The sequence below is a fragment of the Austrofundulus limnaeus genome, unplaced genomic scaffold (assembly GCF_001266775.1).
Source record: "Austrofundulus limnaeus strain Quisiro unplaced genomic scaffold, Austrofundulus_limnaeus-1.0 Scaffold549, whole genome shotgun sequence".
NCBI classification, from domain to species: domain Eukaryota; kingdom Metazoa; phylum Chordata; class Actinopteri; order Cyprinodontiformes; family Rivulidae; genus Austrofundulus; species Austrofundulus limnaeus.
The window spans coordinates 121,393-129,541 of record NW_013952951.1 but is presented as its reverse complement, the minus strand read 5'-3'; the positions used below and the strand labels follow the sequence as shown (position 1 = coordinate 129,541).

General features: G+C 40.3%; 1 long non-coding RNA gene across 2 annotated transcripts in view; it reads left to right on the top strand.

The window, feature by feature from the left end:
• The window catches only part of LOC106530709 (uncharacterized), an 88,261-nt gene extending 86,845 nt beyond the window's left edge, over window positions 1–1,416 (top strand). For both annotated transcript variants that reach the window (XR_001311823.1, XR_001311824.1), the window contains one exon: window positions 1,183–1,416. This is a non-coding gene — a long non-coding RNA (uncharacterized LOC106530709). The remainder of the gene's footprint in view (window positions 1–1,182) is intronic.
• The last annotated feature ends 6,733 nt before the right edge of the window (window positions 1,417–8,149 follow it).

Below are 8,149 nucleotides of genomic sequence, written 5' to 3'. Positions count from 1 at the left end.
GAAATCTACATTTGCAGGCAAAAAGCCCAACACATCTGTCTAGAAAACCTTAGACTTTGAGGTGTTTCTGTGGGTAAAATGTAAGTCTTCACTCACTTCCTGCCACATGTTGTTGTAAATTACTCAAAGCGTTGCCGCAGCCAGCATGCATGGGTTTGCGGTGTCTTATGTATCCATGTACATTTGTGTATTTATGTGGGTGGTGCTGGTATGTGGGGACTGTCACAAGGATAATACAACTAGCACTTTCCTCTACTGTCATGTGTGATAAATGGCTTTCAGAACAAGAATGAGCGTATATGATATCACCTGTACAGTGTATACACCACTGAGACCATTACTCTCCTTCCTTACCAGAAAAAATTGAAGTATGGCGTTGTATATTTCCCTGCGCGACATATTTACGAGTCCTCCCTGTTGTATAAACTCAGTGATTGGTATTTCAAAGCAGCTTGTCAGGCTGAGTACGGAGCCCTGCCAGCTGCTTCAGCAAACATTTCAGAAGAAAGTAAGACCAAAAGAATTATTGCCTTAGCAGAGTAGAGTGCCTATAACAAAAAACTCCCTTGTGACTGTAAATTTATTGTGTTGTTCTCTCTGCTGTAAAATGCTGAACCAAAGCCTGGCCACTGTTTATTCCAATGAACCAGCACAGAACAATGGATGCATTGCTACAGGAAAGCAAAGAGTGACAAATCTCAGCTTTTACTAATCGTCTCCTTTCTTTTACTCTCTTTCACAAACTGTAGGTTTTGTCTCTGTTTTAATGAGCCAAAAAGAGTCAACAGTTTACAGTGTTTCAAAAACTGACTTGTAAGCTCTTTGACATTATTTACACAGCATGGAGGAAAGAGAGGAATAATTTAATCAGAGTAGAGTACAATCATTCATGTAACAGGCAGCACTAACCTGGATTACAAAGTAGACTTGCAGTAAAAAAAAAGACAGTTTTGCATCTGTGACCTTGTTTTTGTCCCGTCTGAACAAAATAAAGCGTTTTGACAAAATGTCAGATAAAACCAAAAAAGGCTGTTATTTACTGTATTTTAAAGAGGTCAGCTTTGGTTTGATAGGTAAATTGTTTTTGTCACAAATGAACTTCTAAAAATTGTGTGTGCTAAAAGATGTCGTTATAAATCGTCCATTCATCCATTCTCTTTATCTTTTTTTTGTTTTTTGCAGGTTTGGGAGCTGGTTCTCATCTCAAGAAGAACCTGCAGGAGAGGCAAGGCTCACTCTAGACAAGCTGTCAGTCCATCACAGGGACAAATAGACAATCATTAAATTACTCACAACCAGTGACGGCTGGTATAAGTGGACTGGTAGGGCTGAGTACTCCCTGGTGTTCACAATAAAAACGTTAAAATAAACAATATTATATAATTACAATATAACTATATAATTGTAAACGATTTATAAATCACAACTTAAAAATAAACACAATTTAAAAACAACGTATCTTATTTTGTGAAATTTACAACAAAAACTGGTGCCAAACCACCTGGGAAGATCCCAGGGTCATTCTGCAGGGCCACCTTTTCACAGCCCATTTTCATTTAACGTTTGTCCTGGTTCAGAATGATTGACAGGCGTCTCGCCACGCCCCCTCAGTTTGAGGCTCATTGGGGCTAATTCTATTCAGCCCAGGATCAGCCCAAAGCCACAGGATTCAGCCATTTACTGTGGACGTACAAAAACGTGCCTCCAGTGTGAGTGCATGTGGGTGTGTTTTGGTGTAGAGTGATACAACGCGAAAAGATTAACATGTCAAGAAATGGAGGCACTAAACAGCTTAGCTAAGTTTCTTAAAACAAAAAATAAATGTTTTACACCAGAACACACTAGGAGAAGCTTAAAGTAAAAGAGCTTGGACCGGATCAGCCGGACATGAAAAGCACCAAAACAAAAACAGAGGGAGAGTTTACACTCCATTTTTTTCAGGACTTGGATTAGCAACAGGCTACGCTAACTGCTTTTAGTGAGGCTAATGGGTTGTTTTGATTCATTCCTCATTTTTCAAGCATCAGGATCTGACCCAGCATGGATTAAAACAGGTAAGAGAAAATCAAAAAGACTTTTGTAATACTTTTAATCATAGTAGTGCTATAATATACAGTAGTTATGCTTTTAATCATAGTAATGATAATATACTTATTTTGTTTTATAATTGTGAACACAGCTTTAAGTAGGTACAATATAATATAATACAATGTAATATAATATAATATAAAATAAAGGTGCAACAATTTGTTGATAATAAATTAACATGTGTATTCAGAACTTCAATTGTTTTCTATACATTGGAAATTAGAAAGCTCACTTGTTGCCATCTCCATATTGAATTAAATTTGTGCATTTATTTGTTTTTTTTTAGGTTTGTGACATCATCTTGAGCCATTCACAAGCATCTGATCAGAGCTGCAGGCAGACAGGTTCCTGCAGGTCTCCAGTTCACCACCATGCAGGCTGCAATGAACAGGCCATGAAGTCTCGTCTACAACCTGGATGATTTCAGCAGCTGCAGTGGTGCTGCGACTCTGTACCAGCTCTTCATGGAGAACAATCTGCAGGACACCTTCAGAGACTGTGACTCTGCTGAAGATTCTCATCACATCTCCTCTGACCACAGCTGAATCTGAGAGGAGCTTCTCAACACTGAAGACAATCCAGACTTTCCTCAGGTACAACATCACATCTCACTGCACTGACCATGCTCTATAAGAATCTGGTTAAAACATCCCTGACTTTAAACAGAGTCATGAAGAAATTTGCTTCTCAGTAACAGAAGAGCAAAATTTATGTACAAAAAATAAAACACTACATGATTGTTTTATTATTTTCATGTATTTAATAAATACACTGGTGTGAAACAACTTAGTTCATGTTTGATTGCGTTTTGAGATACGTCTATTTGGAGTTGTAACCCCCATTGGAGAAAACTCCACCAGCCGCCACTGCTTACAAGTAGTGGAAATTTAAAGTTACTTGAAAACCATGCATGTATTTTGTCTGTGGAGGGAAACCAGAGTACCTGTAGAAAATCTATGCAGCATGAGGAGAACATGCAAATTTGTCACAGAAAGACTCCAGAAGGTATAAAAACCTGCTGTTCTTGTTGTGAGGTGATGGTACTACCATGGTATATCTTGAATTATACTGACTCCAAAGTTAACCAGTAGTAGCTGTGCATCCAATGGTTAGGTAATGACAATCTCATTAAAATTGGTCCAGTGGTTTATAAGACATTTTGCTCACAGTCAGACTCTTCAACACAAACATACACACACAGACATGGGCAACAACATTATCCTGAAGCGAGGTGCTGCTAACTAAAAAGTCCCAAATCATGGAAATTGTTATCAGTAAATGAAAACAAAACTGCTAACTTTTAACTTAAGCTGCTTCCCAATCGATGAACACCTTACCATGATGGAGTGTCCAACCTTAGTCATGGAAGGGAAACGAGCAAAACATACAACATCTAGCCATGATTTCGCCCACCATTGTTTGGCTCTTTTGTTTGGTCTGTTGCTCTAGGCTGATCTGGCAGTTTGTCTTCTGTTGTTCTCATCTTCAGGGGAAAAACAAGCTCAAACCCACAACAGCAACTTGCACATGAGTGTCTGTCAGCTCCAGTTTGTGGAAAAGAAGACAAGTAGAACATGTTGGTATACATCATGTCATGTGACCAGACACACGATGTAACAGGTACCAAAAACAATGAAACAAAAGCACAATTTTTACAACATCTCATATATTTCAAGATGGGAAAATGTACACCACAGCAAGCATAACTCCATGAACATCATATATATGTAATACATTTGCCAAGAATGGCAATGTCTATTCATCACCACAGCACTCCATGAATACCATGGCAGAGAAGACAGATGATTAGCATGAGAGACTACATGAAGTTATTGTTGGAGCAGTCTTTTGTAACCTTTGTTAGTGTGGTGCAAATGTGAGGTATATCTGATGGTTATTTGACAGTTATGTGAAAATATGTTTTACTGTTTTATTTTTCTTTTACTAAATTGATCACTATGATTTAGTTCACTATATTTTATTATGAAATATATATGGTATTTGTGCTTGAATCATAGACAAATATCAAGTTTTATTTTGGTTTAAATAATTCACTTCTATTTCATTAAAATCTAGTTTCTTGTAATTTAGTATTAATCCTGCTCAAGGTCCAAACTTGTTTTTATGCAGGTGCAGATGTTATTAATAATAATAATAATAATCCATCAGTCTTATATAGCGCTTTTCAAGACTCTCAAAGACGCTTTTTACAATTTTCATGTATCATTCATTCACACACACATTCACACACTGATGATAGTAAGCTACATTGTAGCCACAGCTGCCCTGGGGCAGGCTGACAGAGGCGGGGCTGCCATACTGCGCCACCGGCCCCTCTGACCACCATCAGTAGGCAAGGTGGGTGAAGCATCTTGCCCAAGGACACATCCACTGAAACGGCTGTAGACTTTTGGCAGCGCCCTAGACTAAACTTCAAATTCTCCCTGTTGACTAACCCAAACACTGAGGCCACATCTCTTAGTGTTTTTCTTTCTGTAGAAACTAACCCTGGGGCAGAGCTCTCGAGAGTCAGAAGACACCATCTTCATCCAACGAAGAGAAGATGTTTTTCTCTCCTCAGAAAAAACTGCGTTAGGCAATGAGATTTGACCTCAAGTGCTAATGAGCAAATCTTTTGCCTGGGCTCACGATACCTTCAATCATGACCACAACAACCAGCTTTCAAGCTCCACTAAGTTTTAAAACTTTTTATTGAAAAGTCTTTTATTTTGAAAGTGGACCAAATCGGATTTGACTCTCTTCAGACCTGAGCAGATTTCCAGAGATGCTGAAAAATCTGGAGACACTGGAAGTTTTACTGGAAGTAAGGATAACCTGACCAGAATCTCTTGCTGACCTGGATGAAACTTCCTTAATGCTTGATCCTGATGGTGAAAACACCTCCAGGTGAAAGCTGAATGCTTTGAGAAGCGTACCAGCGTCCGTCTAACAGCGAACAAGAGACGCAAGTGTTCGTTCTGGTTTTCTCACATATTGATGAGCTAAAACGTTAGGGCTAACACCCTCCTTTCTTTCTATCTCTTAAACTTAAACATTGCCATCTAAGTTTAAGGTACCTGCAAACATCTGGTTTATTAAGATATTAAACCTGAAGTTCTGCTGTTTCTGTTAGAGTTGTCATCTCAACGGTTAACTAGTGCAGACGCGTATTGGTTGTTGTTGATGTTTTAACTCTCAACAAAATTTGATTGTTCGCAATAAGTTATTTATTAGTGATTTATTTCGATTCTATAAATAAATGATCTTGTTTATGGCCAGATCAACTTGAATTCACTGACTAAAGTCTGACTTATTTGTGTGGTCTCGTGTTTTCACAGAGAGATTGTTGGTTTCCTTAAACAGAAGAACCTGTGAATTCCCTTATAACTGTTTGTTATAAGAAGTGTAGGTGTATTAATCCCTAGACTACAATTTTTGGCCAGTTTGCTTGCTGTGGTGACCCCTGCTGAAGGGAAAAGCCAAAAGGAAAACAAGTCTTATCTCAATACACCGTAGAAACCCAGAAGTATTAAAGCCAGATCAACATTTGTAGAAGTGAAACAAAGCATACGAAATAAAGAGTTCAGCATGTTCTTACTTCAGTGAATAGACAGGCATGTGTGTGAGCACAGATAACATTATAAGTAACAAGAGCATCAGTTACAACCATGAAAGAATGGCTAATCAATAATGTCAAAATATTTATTAGATCAATTTTTGGTTACTTAAAAATATGTTGCTTCCTGTTGTTGGTCAAACAAACCAATCTTGCAAGACAATTCTAGGCCTGAAAAAGTATCCACTGCTTTTAAAGGGGTAAACAGATGGATATTTACTGTAATTACTTGAAAATGTATCTGTTTGCAAAGCAAACATTAGCCTTATGTTGTTTTTTAATAACAAAAGTATAATTTGACTCTTCAGTACAGAACCACAAAACATTTAAATCATGTTGTATTGTTAACTTTCTATTTTTCACCTAATAAAACAAGAATACAAAGGAATCCACACATTTCAGTGTGCCAAGAGCAACATGTAAATGGCTCCGATCACCAAATGAAGTTTTTAAACTGGGCTGCCACCCAGAGCTCACAGAGGAGCATTATTTTGACACTTTGTCACCCTCCGGGGGGAAACCGACCTTTTGATGTGCGATCCGCTAAGGCTTGCATCGGTTGGCAGATTTTATCAGCAAACAAGACAGGCTTGCACGGCACTGACTAAATAAAAAAGAGGGTGAATGATAAAAATGTCAAGGATTATCTTCACTTTGCGGGGCGCTGTGATGTCGTATCAAAACGGATTTGGTGGGAATGATTTGGCAGGAGGAGAAGAGATGATGGGAGGAGGGGGCAGCCAAGCTACAAAGAGAAAGGCTTCTGCTGTGTGTGTTGGTGTATTCGTTGCCTGTTTGACTATTCAAATACATTTTTTTATTCGTCTTGACAGTAATCTTATTATTGGGAAATTACATTCAGAAACATGAAATATCTAAAATAAATCAGTGATACAAAATGTTTTTTTCTTCACTTTTGTTTTACAGAAAAAACAAAACAAAAGGCTAATTGCTGGGGGATAAACATGCCAAAATATCTACAAAACATGTATCATGGCTTTGATCTTTGATCATGTCAGTTTAAATTCTGCCAACCTTAAAGACTGTGGCTTCAACAACAACACTGATCTGCTTATCTAAAAAGGCGCACTTGTTCCAGACTGCTTGATGTTTGCTTTCCATGTGCCAGTGAGTGACAAATAAGGGTGGTGCTTTTGGCACTTCAGCCCATGTGGAGACTACTGAAGGTACTGTGTTATGGAGCTGAGTCCCAGAACTTTTACTGAAACAAGTTTTAAATGTTTTGGTTAGCTGATGCATCCAGACAATCGTCCGTCCATCCATTTTCTGCCGCTTATCCAGGATCAGGTTGCGGAGGCAGCAGCCTAAGCAGAGAGACCCAGACTTCCTACTTCCCAGCCACTTGGACCAACTCGTCTGGGGAAATCCCAAGGCGTTGCCACACCAGCCGAGAAACATAGTCCCTCCAGCATGTCCTTGGTCTTCCTCTGGGTCTCCTCCCAGTGGGACATGGCCAGAACACCTCACCAGGGAGGTGTCCAGGAGGCATCCTAACCAGATGCCCGAATCACCTCAAATGGCTCCTCTCCACGTGGAGGAGCAGCGGCTCTTCTCTGAGTCCCTCCTGGATGACCGAGCTTCTCACCCTATCTCTAAGTGAGAGCCTAGACACCCTGCGAAGGAAGCTCATTTCGGCCGCTTGTATCAGCGATCTCATTCTTTTGGTCACTACCGAAAGTTCTTGACCATAGAAGAGGTTAGGAATGTACACCGACCGGTAAACCGAGAACTTTGCCTTCTGGCTCAGCTCTCGCTTCACCACGACAGACCAGTACAGCGCCCGCATCACTGCAGACACAGCACCAATCCGTCTGTCGATCTCCAGCTCCATTCTTCCCTCATTCGTGAACAAGACCCTGAGATACTTAAACTCCTCCGCTTGGGGTAGGACCTCCTCCCCGACCTGGAGACGGCACACTACTGGTTTCCGGCTCAAGACCATGGTCTCGGATTTGAAGGCACTGATCCTCATCCCGGCTGCTTCACACTCAGCTGCGAACCGCTTCAATGAGAGCAGGAGACCACGATCTAATGAGGCCAATAGGACCACATCATCAGCAAAAAGCAGAGATGTGATCCTAAGGTCACCAAAAAGGATCCTCTCAACACCTTGGCTGCGCCTAGAAATTCTGTCCATAAAAKTTATGAACAGAATCGGTGACAAAGGGCAACCTTGGCAGAGTCCAACTCTCACCGGAAACGAGTCCGACTTACTACTGGCAATGCGGACCAAGCTCTGGCACCGGTCATACAGGTACCTAACAGCCCGTAACAATGGGCCTGGTACGTCATACTCCCGGAGTACACACCACAGGAGTCCCCGAGGGACATGGTCAAATGCCTTCTCCAAGTGTTATGATTTCTGTCTGTGTTAAGTGTTTTTATGTTTTGTTTCTGTCATGTTCATGTTTCCTTCCTCCTGTC